Here is a 13,172-nt window from a genome sequence, read left to right as displayed (position 1 = left end):
AAGGGACCCGAGTCAGAGGCCCAGTGTTTTATGCGAAATGTTAAATCGAAGGATGTGCACGAGCGGCAGGGACCTGAAGGAGGGAGCAACATGGCCAATCCCCAAAGCATACCCCCACATTATTTCAGCAAGGAATATGCTCCACAAGAGGATCGAACCCGCAACGCTGGATTATTTCTACTAATCTTTTGAAATTTGACGTGGCTTTTAAAAGAGTATATAAAAATTTTGAAAGCAAATATGAGATGCTCTCAATTACATTGTTGTACACTTTGTGATATATCAAAATTGAAGACGATTTTTGGAATGCAACTTTTTTGAAGAAAATGATTTTTATTTTGAGATTTTTTAATTGATATAATTTTTTGAAAAAAACATTAATAACTTTAATTTTTTTTAAAAAAAATCAAGTTTAATTTCGATTAAACATTGTTAAAGACATTTAATATGGTCAACTTACAGTTGACTATTTTTTTCGTTTTTATCCAAATATTAACGTTTTCATCATATTTAATGTTTAATCATGTTTTAGAACACTGATTTAAATTTATTGTAAGCAAAACCGAATGTTTTATATTTGAATGGTGAATTTTTCCGAGTTATTTGCATCAAATACCCCTGTGAAATATTGAAAATACACACTTTTTCCCTGTGAAATTTTAATAGGCATCTTCAACCCCGACCTTTTAAAAAATTGGCACACTCGCCCCTTCAGATGAGTTATTGTTGCGCACGCGCCCCTCATGCGACTTGACAAAGATTTTGATATTTTTTTTGCACCAAATATCCCTGTGAAATATTAAAAATGCATATTTAACCCATGTGAAAATAATTTTTAAATATATTCAACTCATAATTCACAATTTTTAATAAAATCCAATTGTAAATATTTAGCAAACATTTTTCTTTTTATTAATTTTATTTTAATTTTCAATTTATTATGATTATATAATTGTTTTCTAAAAAATATTATTATTTTATCTTGTTATCATTATTTTATTAAACTTTCTTATTTTTTCCAACTTTTCCATTAAAAATGCATTCATAAACGAAATTTAAATACCTAAAAGTACCAAAATATTAAATGAAAATGATAAGTTCATGCATATTAATTTTCCATTTAGAATTATAGATTTTTGAGCCAAAATCTAAATTTTTTAAAATGCATTTCAGAATTTGCATTAAATAATAATACACAATATTTATTAAGATCTAATTATAAAATATTTTTCAAACATTTTTTAATTTTATTTATTTTTATTATTTATTTTTTATTTTAAATTTATAATTTATAATTAATTTATTCTAAAAAAATTATTACATTATCTTGTTATCATTATTTTATCAAATCACGTCGTGTTTTCAACTTTTCCATTAAACATGATTCATAAATAATGATTTAAATATCTAAAAATAATAAAATATTGAACCAAATAATAAGTTCACGAATGTTACTTTTTCGGTTTAGAATTATATAAGCATATTATTTTTTTATTATTTATTACAAATTGTGTACTGCATATTCTCGAAAAATTTAAATTTTGGTTCAATAATATATAGTCCTAAATCGAAAAAGCAATATGTTTGAACTTATCAGTTAAGTTCAATATTTTGGTACATGAAATTATTTAAATACTTATTTATGAATGCATGTTTAATGAAAAAGTTGGAAATACGAAGTGAATTTAATGAAATAATGATAACATGATAAAGTAATAATATTTTTTTAGAAAATAATTAATTAATGATAATACATTTAAAATAAAAATTAATAAAACAAAAAATGTTAGCTAAATATTTATAATTGGATTTATTAAAAATTGTGTATTTATGGTTGAATATATTTAAAAATTATTTTCATAGGGGTTAAATATGCATTTTTAATATTTCACATGGGTATTTGGTGTAAAAAAAAATATCAAAATCTTTGTGTCAGTACAAGCAATAAAACCCACGGGAAGAAAAAATTGGCCTGCCATTTATGGGGCTTCGTTCATGGAAGATGCTTGATGAGTCGATTCTTATATAGCTAGCGTTTTTACGTGTTGTTAGTCTGAATGCGCGAGTCACATATGACATACAATGTGAATCTGTTATTTGTTTCACAAAAATTCGTGAAGTAATTTTGCTAAAATAATCTTTTTATTCGACCCAAAAATTAAAATTATTATTTTTATGTGAAAATTATTATTATTATTATTTTTGGCTTTAAAAAGTATATTACTTTTCAATTTATATATTAGATCGGGTTGACGTGAGATCGTATCACATAACACATGTCCTATTTATTATATTATATTAAATTATTATGGTTAAAATTAGGCGTATAAATAGATTATATTGTTTTATACAAACCAATAATGATTTAATTGAATTTACTACAAGCATGGATGCAATTGAGATGAAATATTTCATCGTTAATCAACTTGCAATTGATAGCTGCTATTTGGTGCTTCGGTTATGATATTAATGCATTCATATCAAGCAACTATAAATTTGGCATCGAATTCGATGAATGTTAAGTAATCTGCTATTGGATGTTTATTACTGCGAATTAACTACGGTTATTTCAATTTCGGATTGGGATATATCAGAAATATGAGTAAGTCTAATCGATGGAATTACTCCTGAATATCTACAGGAAATGAAAAATCTGCATTATACAAATTTTTGTGTACATACTATCTGGAAGAATATTTATATTTCAGTATATATATGCTTTTGGTTTTTAATTGTCTTGTATTATGAATTGGTTGAATATCATACATAGTGTTGTTATTGTAGAATCTATTTTGATTCAATGGAGTAAGCCTTTATCCAGTGCGGAACCAGGATTGAAAAATAACTGGGGCTGGCTCCGCCCGTGTTAGACAATATATATGTATGAAAAATTAGTTAAAATCGAACCGAACATTCTAAAAAAAAAATTCAATAAAACGAACAAATTGAACTTTACTGTGAAGACAAAAAAAAATCAAACAAAAAATAAATTATTATTTTGATCAATAACCAAATTAAATTATATTCTCGATCTTTTAGAATTTTTTTAAAAAATCAAGTTTTCCTTCAAAAATTTTAGTTAAAAAATGAATTCTATAAATTTAAATTATTTATTAAAAAATATATTTTCTAGTCTAGTTCTATTGTCCAATAAAATTTCGTTAGAAAATTTAAAAATATTCAAATTTTTTTTAATAAATATTAGGTATGTTTAGTAAACAATATGTTAATTAAAATCCGAAACCAAAGAGGCATAACCAATATTTTAAAATCTAAAAACGAACTTCTGAATAAACTTAATCGATTTTTCAGATGAATTCAACTTGGTAGGTTATTTTGATTGAAATTGATATTTTCTGCTTACCCTAGACGGTAATTGATGTTTGTCCATAATATGTCGATATATATGCTCTTTCAGTTTAAAAATAACTTTTAAAATTTTATTTTTTTCATTTTCTGAAATAACTATCTAAAAAATTTCAATCATTCCAAAAATTTACAACAAACAATCTTTTTCAAATATCATAATTATTGAATTTTCAGTTATTTTAAGTAGAAAAATCGCAATACAAGCTCAATAATAATGCAAAGTCAATAATTCTCAAATATTTCAATTTTTAGCCAATTGATTATTTTACCTAAATATCGCAACAATAGTATTTAGGTTAAAAATTCAAACTTCAAAATTCGGGCTAATTGCATTCACACCCCCTGTGAAAAGTCTAAAAGGCATAAAACCCCCTGTGTAAAATTAATAGCATGTTAGACCCTATGTTTTAAAAAAATTAGCATAAAAACCCCTATAATAGGGTATAATTGTGCCCGAGTTTGTATAACATAGGGGTGAAATGTGCTACATTTTAAAAAACTGAGGGATGCATTAGCCTATTAATATTTCTTAGGGGGTTTTATGCCTTTTAGACTTTTCACAAGAGGTGTGAATGCAATTAGCTCTTTGACCGCGTTAATCGGTGTGAATAAATTCAACAGGCAAGCGTACCAGGTCAAGTAATAATATAGTGGACAAAGGTCCAAGTGTCGAACTCACAGGGACTGTATAAAAATGATTACCAAAATATATTTATTTCTACCTAATCTAAACTAAATAAAAAGATGATTTCAGATTTTTAACTAACAAATAAAATTGCAAATAAAATTAAATTAAATAAAAACGCAGCAGAAAAAATTGGATTAATTCAAATTTGGGAAAAACTTCGATCAAGGACACACGTAGGTACCAGACAATTCGTGTAACAAGCAGTCAATCTAAGATATCAGACTTAATCGTAATTCACGGGAATTTTCCTAATTTGTTCGAAGGAATATTTATAGAACAATCAAACCTATTTAAATATTGATGAACTAATCTTTCGTAATTCTAATCAAATTTGAATGCATAAATTGCTGTGAAAATTCAGTAAAAACCTAAACCGCATAATGAAACCGAATTCTATTTCTAGTCAGTTTTACACTATGTTGATTATCGAAGTGATCAAAATCGAGACCTCCTCTGTCGACTTGGAATTGATTAACAAGCAAACAAATAACTGGCCAAGAAATTTGTAAGACAAATATAAATTCGATAATTAATAAAATCAAATCAAGTCTAAAAATCTCAAATAAACAAACGAGTTTTCTACATAAATTGTCTGGCTCAATCACGTGGCCTTGATCGAAACAGAAAAATTACTCACAATTCATAATTCAAAACCAAGTTTTAATCATGAATTGACAAATAAAATAAAATAAAAGAGAAGAGAAAAATCTCCCAAGGCTGTGCCGTAGCCGCCTCTCGAAATCTCCTCTAAAATTCTGGAACTTTTATAAAATAATAAAAACTCCTATTTATAGTGTTTGGAAAGCCTTAAAAATTAATTTCCTAGTTGAAATATAATTTTCGGAATTTTCTGGCCCGTCGACACGCGCGCGTGCGCCTTGGAGTCCTCGCGCGCGCGCAATTATATAAAACAGTGGCCCAAACTTCCTCTCTCTCGCGCGCGCGAGAAATAGTCCCGCTCGCGCGCGCTCCACTCACGAATCTCTGGAATTTTCTTCTGCGCGCGCGAGAGATAATGCCCTCGCGCGCGCGCGTTATTTATTTTCTGAACATGCGCGATAGCTTTCTCCTCAGCGCTATCGCGCTTGATCTCTTCTCTTCAGCACAACTCTACGCGCTATCGCGCTTCATTCCTCCTTGTTAGCGCTAGTTTTAGCTATTCCCATCTTCTCTTGCGCGTTAGCACTCCCTCATGCGCCAATCACCTTGTTTTAAGCGCGTTAGCACTCTTTCTACGCCAAAATCAAGAGCTAACGCGCTACAACACTCACCATCAGCGCAACATTCCAACTGCTCCGAGCGATGATTTTGAAAAATTCATATTTTAAGATCTAGCCGTCGGATTGACCTGAAATTTGAACAGCAGCTTCAAAACATCTTGAAATTTATTCTGAACGGTGGAGATCGGATTTTAATTTCTCAAAAATTAAATTTGATTTTGAACTTTATTCTGAACGGTAGAGATCGGATTTGAATCTCTCAAAAATTAAATTTGATTTTTCTATCAAGGCTGCTCTGTTATTCGCTCTTCAAAAATCTAATTTCTTACAAAATTAACCGGGGAAGTGAAATACACACATGAACTAAAACACATAAAAACACATAAAAATAATATGAATGCACACAAAAATATATATAAAAATATCACAAACTAATGCATACAAACTGCACTTATCAACACCCCCATACTTAACTTTTGCTCGCCCTCGAGCAAGACATGCAAAAATAAAATGCAAACAAAAGCATAAGTAAGGACAAGTCATGAATGTGCACAGCCTCTGAGAAGTTCAATTACCAACAAAAATCACAGACATGCTCTCAACTTTTCATAATACACTTTCGGTTTTACGTAAACGTGTGTGTGTGAAATGTCATTCCAGTTTCATGCAACTTAGACCAAATTCGTCTCAAATCTGCTTAGCGACCTATGACAAATCAGTGCAAGTTTCACTTTTCAAGTGTCCATTCATTCCAACGATCTCTAGACATACCCACCTCCCTTGAGATAATGAATTACACACCTCCGGATTTTGCACCCGGTATTGCATTAGCCCCAATAATTACCCGCTGACTTAGCTATAACTGGCTAGGATACGAAAAATCATTCTATTTTTTCTTTCTAATCCCCTCGTCTATAGCCCGGATGGAGCATCAATCCCATTGAATCCGCATACTTAGCCTTAAATTTAATTTTTTTTTTTTTTTTTTAGGATTTTAATCCTTTCAAGGCCCGGATGGAATTGTAAAATTTTTTTTCTAGGTGCGCCCAAGATCATAAGTGTAAACTAGAGCCTCATCAAAATTCATAGAACACAATCAAGATCCACAAACCACCTATTGCCGTGCAATGGTCAAACAGACAGAAACTTCATCAAATCTTTTGTTACAGTCCACTGGTCTAACATTAGTGCTTAAAAATATTCATGGTTCAACCTACAGTTTCTCATGTCCAGTCAAGAGCAAAATTTTTCAAAAAAACATTTTTTTTCAACATAACTTCATCATCATTGGCTATCATGACTCATCCTACTCATACAATGCAAACAACAACAAAAACACACTATATGCAAATAAAAACGAAACACGACAAATGCAAAACAAACACACAAATGCTATAAATTAGTCTACCCCCCCCCCCCCCCCCATACTTATCCAAAGCATTGCCCTCAATGCTTCATAACAATAAACAGAATGCAAGACAAACAAAAACACAATGAAAACAAAAATAACAATCCCCTGGTTTTCGATGCATTCTCTTCCTTCTTGACAGTATCCTCTGGGATGGTATCAGCAGTCTATATTATCGGCGGGCACGACCAACTGGCATGGGAAAGAAACAATAATCAAATAAAAACAAAAATAAAAACCAAAAACATAATAAAAAAAACAAAAACACTGGGTTGCCTCCCAGTCAGCGCTAAATTTATAGTCTATAGCCCGACTATACTCCTCTTTGAGTGGTGAAATTCAAGGTGGTTTATCCACCGTCTGTGAAAAACTCGAATCAGTCCTACACTTGCATGCTACATCATTAAAGAACTTGTGTAAGGGATTAATTCCTGTAGACAACTGCACCTGCAGACATGCACCAACATCATGCATCTCATCAACCAAACGAATAGCAGAACAAGATTTCAAAATTGGGCTCTCAGTAGCCGACTTAGACATAGTAAAAACTACTTGTTCATCGTTCAATCTCAGAACCAACTCTCCCTTCTCAACATCAACTAGGGCTCTACTAGCAGCAAGAAAAGGACGCCCTAAAATCAGTGGAACCTCACAGTCCTCATCCATGTCAAGAATAACAAAATCTACAGGGTATATAAAGTGTTCTATCTTGACTAGGACATTCTCTACGATCCCTCTCGGATATTTAATAGAACCATCAGCAAATTTAAGAGAGATAGCAGTAGGTTCTATATTTTCAACTCCTAATTTTCGAGCAATAGAATAAGGCATTAAATTAATGCTCGACCCAAGATCATACAACACATTCTCAAAAGACAAACTTCCAATATGACAGGGTATAGAAAAACTCCCTGGATCCTGAGATTTTGTTGGAAGCTTCTTTTGCAACACCGCCGAGCACTCTTCCTTCATTGTGACTTGCGTAAGATCATTCAGCTTTTTTTTATTTTTCAGCAAGTCTTTCAGAAACTTTGCATATCTCGGCATCTGAGCTAAAGCATCTGCAAAAGGTATGTTAATATGCAGTTTCTTGAAAATTTCAAGAAACTTCTTAAATTGAGAATCAAATAATAGTTGCTTAGCTCTAAAAGGGAAAGGTAAAGTAGATAAATCAACATTTTTATTAACTTCAAATTTTGAAGTCTTACCTTTCTTACCTGTCGTGGAGGATTTTTTTGTACGCACCTCCTCTTTTTCTTCATCAATTTTTGGCCCTTCCACAGCCTTCTCGTCTTCCGGTTGCTTCTCAGACTGTTCAGATTGTGATCTCGTCACTACCATAATTGCATTCACGCTTTTGGGATTGAGCTCAGTGTTGCTCGGTAGAGATCCAGTAGGACGATTTGACAATTGGGAAGAAATTTGACCCATCTGACTTTCCAACCTCTGCATCATAGCTTCTTGATTTTGTAAACGAGCCTCAGTACCCGCCACATATTTCATCATTATTTCCTCGAAGCTCGGCTTCTTCTCCTCTTGCTTGGACTGCCAGTTCTGATTATAATTGTTGTTGTAGGAGTTGTACGGCTGCCATCCTTGATTTCCCATAAAATTTACAGCATCAACTTCAAACAACTGCTGATCCTCTTTCAGATTCCCTTGTGTTGGCGCTGTTTTCATGAGTGCCACTTGATGTGTTAGAGAGTCGATCTTAGCGTTCAGGGCCATCAAAGCATCGACCTCTAGAATTCCACCCTTCTTTTCCTTCTTTACATCCGGCCACCCAATATTACTCTCTGCCATGTTGCCAATGATCTCCCAAGCTTCAGCTGGCGTCTTCCTGAATAAGCATCCATTGGCGGCAGCATCCAGCATAGATCGAACCGACTGATCGGCTCCGTTGTAGAACGTCTGGGTCTGCTGGCTTTGAGTAAGATTATGCTGAGGACATGTCCTCAACATCTTTTTGAACCTGGTCCATGCCTCATGTAGAGATTCTCCTTCCTTTTGCTTGAAAGATATAATATCAGAGAATAACTTAGCCATCTTCGTAGGAGGGAAATATTTCTTTAGGAATTCTTGGACAAGCCCCGTCCAAGTAGTAATATAACCAGTCGGCAGGTCATCAAGCCACTCCAAGGCTTCGCACTGTAGAGAGAATGGGAATAACCGCAGTCTTACTGCATCAGAGGTTACCCCATTGACTTTGAAGGTATCGCAGATCGACAGGAATCGTTCCAGATGAGCGTAAGGATCCTCAGTAGAAGTGCCTCCAAATCGTGCTTGAAGTTGGATCATCTGAATAGTTGAGGGTTTAAGCTCAAAGATGTTCGCCTCAACAGCGGGGCGAACGATGCTGGATCCATAACCTTCAACCGGAGGCCTAATAAGATCCCAAACAGTGCGGTTGTCAACTTCTTCTGCCATTTCTTCCTCAGACTCAGAATCAAGCTCCAAATTAAGATCTTTCCTAGCTCTCCGAATCCTACTAAGCGTGCGTTCTATCTCCAAATCGAGTGGTAGGAGATTTTTGAATAGTCGAGATCGATGCATGCACTAGCAGATGAGTACCTGACAAACACAAATAAAATAAAATAAAAATTCAGAAAGCAGATAAATAAAAAAAACAGTCTAATCTCAAAAGAAATAAAAATTTTGATATCAAACAGTCCCCGGCAACGGCGCCAAAAACTTGACCGCGTTAATCGGTGTGAATAAATTCAACTGGCAAGCGTACCAGGTCAAGTAATAATATAGTGGACAAAGGTCCAAGTGTCGAACCCACAGGGACTGTATAAAAATGATTACCAAAATATATTTATTTCTACCTAATCTAGACTAAATAAAAAGATGATTTCAGATTTTTAACTAACAAATAAAATTGCAAATAAAATTAAATTAAATAAAAATGCAGCAGAAAAAATTGGATTAATTCAAATTTGGAAAAAACTTCGATCAAGGATACACATAGGTACCAGACAATTCGTGTAACAAGCAGTCAATCTAAGATATCAGACTTAATCGTAATTCACGGGAATTTTCCTAATTTGTTCGAAGGAATATTTCTAGAACAATCAAACCTATTCAAATATTGATGAACTAATCTTTCGTAATTCTAATCAAATTTGAATGCATAAATTGCTGTGAAAATTCAGTAAAAACTTAAACCGCATAATGAAACCGAATTCTATTTCTAGTCAGTTTTACACTATTTTGATTATCGAAGTGATCAAAATCGAGACCTCCTCTGTCGACTTGGAATCGATTAACAAGCAAACAAATAACTGGCCAAGAAATTTGTAAGACAAATATAAATTCGATAATTAATAAAATCAAATCAAGTCTAAAAATCTCAAATAAACAAACGAGTTTTCTACATAAATTGTCTGGCTCAATCACGTGGCCTTGATCGAAAAAGAAAAACTACTCACAATTCATAATTCAAAACCAAGTTTTAATCATGAATTGACAAATAAAATAAAATAATAGAGAAGAGAAAAATCTCCCAAACCTGTGCCATAGCCGCCTCTCGAAATCTCCTCTAAAATTTTGGAACTCTTATAAAATAATAAAAACTCCTATTTATAGTGTTTGGAAAGCCTTAAAAATTAATTTTCTAGTTGAAATATAATTTTTGGAATTTTCTGGCCCGTCGACACGCGCGCGTGCGCCTTGGAGTCCTCGCGCGCGCGCAATTATATAAAACAGTGGCCCTCTCTCGCGCGCGCGCGAGAAATAATCCCGCTCGCGCGCGCTCCACTCACGAATCTCTGGAATTTTCTTCTGCGCGCGCGCGCGTTATTTATTTTCTGAACATGCGCGATAGCTTTCTCCTCAGCGCTATCGCGCTTGATCTCTTCTCTTCAGCACAACTCTACGTGCTATCGCGCTTCATTCCTCCTTGTTAGCGCTAGTTTTAGCTATTCCCATCTTCTCTTGCGTGTTAGCACTTTCTCATGCGCCAATCACCTTGTTTTAAGCGCGTTAGCACTCTTTCTACGCCAAAATCAAGAGCTAACGCGCTACAACACTCACCATCAGCGCAACATTCCAACTGCTCCGAGCGATGATTTTGAAAAATTCATATTTTAAGATCTAGTCGTCGGATTGACCTGAAATTTGAACAACAGCTTCAAAACATCTTGAAATTTATTCTGAACGGTGCAGATCGGATTTGAATCTCTCAAAAATTAAATTTGATTTTTCTATCAAGGCTACTCTGTTATTCGCTCTTCAAAAATCTAATTTCCTACAAAATTAACCGGGGAAGTGAAATACACACATGAACTAAAACACATAAAAATAATATGAATGCACACAAAAATATATATAAAAATATCACAAACTAATGCATACAAACTGCACTTATCACTCTTCAAAATTCATATTTACATACTAAATCAATTTTCTCGCAACTAAATATTCGACTAAATTTTAGAGTTGTCAAATTTATCTCAAAATCGCATAATTTCAAAACTTACGACGGTAAATCAACCAAAAAAAATGTAATATAGTGTTCTATTTTTATTTTTTTTTACATAGGGCTAAACATTTTTTTTTAAAAAAAAATTTAAAATACTAATTTTTTAAAAACAAATTAGTGGGGCTGGAGCCCACCCTAGCCCAAGGGTGGCTCCGCCCCTGCCTTTATCACATTTATTTCATTTATCTAATATGTGATGAGATTATTAATGTAAAGATAAATTATGGGATAAGCAAGGGTGGAGCTAAGTAAATTGCCACCCGGGCTAATTTTTTTTGAAAATTTTTATATATTAATTTTGATCAATTTTTGTTTAATTTGATTTTAGCCCGGGTAGCTCGATTCAAAAATTTAAAGTATTGGAGGGCTTAAAATTCTAGCCCGGATAGATTGATAATTATGGCTCCGCCATTAGGGATAAATATATTTTTCAATGTAATTATGAAATATATTTAAAAAAATTTAATTTGTTTGTTTGGTTTTTTATGTGTATGATTAAAAGTTGGACTATGAATTTTTTACCAAAATTGCCCCTGACTTAGGAGTGTAATCGAGTCGAGCCGAGTCGAGTAGCACACTACTCGAGCTCAAGCTCGACTCATATTTACTACTCGAGCTCGATCGAGTAGTTAATTTCATACTCGAGCTCAAGCTCGTCTATATTTCGATTTATTCGAGCTCGAGCTCGAGCTCAAAAATTATATATAATTATATATAAATATATATATAAATAAATAATTATATGAATTGTCTAGTATATTGTGATCCTCACGGCTTATTATATCGGGTTGTATATTCTAATTTTACATGTGAATGAAGTATTTATTTATTTTGTAAATCTCATATGTATTGTTTTTCCTTGTATCAGGAAAATGACACGGATTATTGTTTGGAGAAAAAAGAGAGAAATATGCTAAAATTATATTGATACCAAGAATTGAAGCAAATATGTTGGCTGCAGGTTATATTTATTAGCCCCATCATCACTCATACCCTCTTTTGCGCAAAACATACACACTACTTGCAATATTTTGAGAATTGACATGATACTACAAAAATCATGTAAATAGATATTTTGGGGATATTTTGGAACCGTGTTATTGAATTTTGGGATGGTATACTTAGTTAAATTGATTAAGAGAGTGTTTGGTTGAACTTATAAGCTCTACAAAATAGCTTATAAGCTCTTAAATTTTGTTTGGTAAAAATATTTTCGAACAGTTTATAAGTTGTTATTAAAAAAGTAAGGGGAACCTTACTTTTTTGAAAAAGATCTTATTTTAACATTCTATCTCTCCAAAATATTCTTGAATATTTTCATAAATCCCCATTATATCCTCTACCCATTAAATATTAAATATTATTTTTTAAAAAAATTTCCAAATCACATAAAATTATCTGAATTAAAATATTAAAATAGTTTTATTTCGTTAAATTAAGTTTATTCTAAATCTATTTTCGTATATGTATAACTCGAAACATTGTCTTAATAGCATTATACTTTTTTTGGTAATTTTGACCATAAAAAGATCTTATAATACCAAACATATCAATATCTTTAAGTTATTTAAAATAAGTTTACACAAATACTTTAACAACTTATTTTTAAAATTAAGTCCTCACAGCTTATAAGCTCATAAAACATTTTTTAAGCTCTAGAAGCTTAAAAACTCTTTTTAATAATCTTAGTCAAACACCATTAAAATTCCAGGATTTGGACAAAATATTAAATAGAGATTGGAAGCAAATGGCATACCTGTAATAAACTTGCCCCGCATTTGGGTCATCAGCAGGCCTCGTAATTGAATTAATGAGATAGTCATCTACGTTTGCAAAGTTAACATTCCCAGGAACGAAATAAATAACTGAGAAAATAAGTTTTTTGGTCCATTAACTTATCCATTTTTGGTTTTGGTTCATTCACTTTTTCGATATGGGTTTTGGTACACAAAATTTGCATTTTCAGTGTTTTTTGGTTCAACTGCATACGTGTCAATTTTTGAT

Source organism: Henckelia pumila, chromosome 2 (genome assembly GCF_033568475.1).
Source record: "Henckelia pumila isolate YLH828 chromosome 2, ASM3356847v2, whole genome shotgun sequence".
Lineage (NCBI taxonomy): Eukaryota > Viridiplantae > Streptophyta > Magnoliopsida > Lamiales > Gesneriaceae > Henckelia > Henckelia pumila.
The sequence above is the reverse complement of the archived record's forward strand: the minus strand, read 5'-3'. Positions refer to the sequence as shown.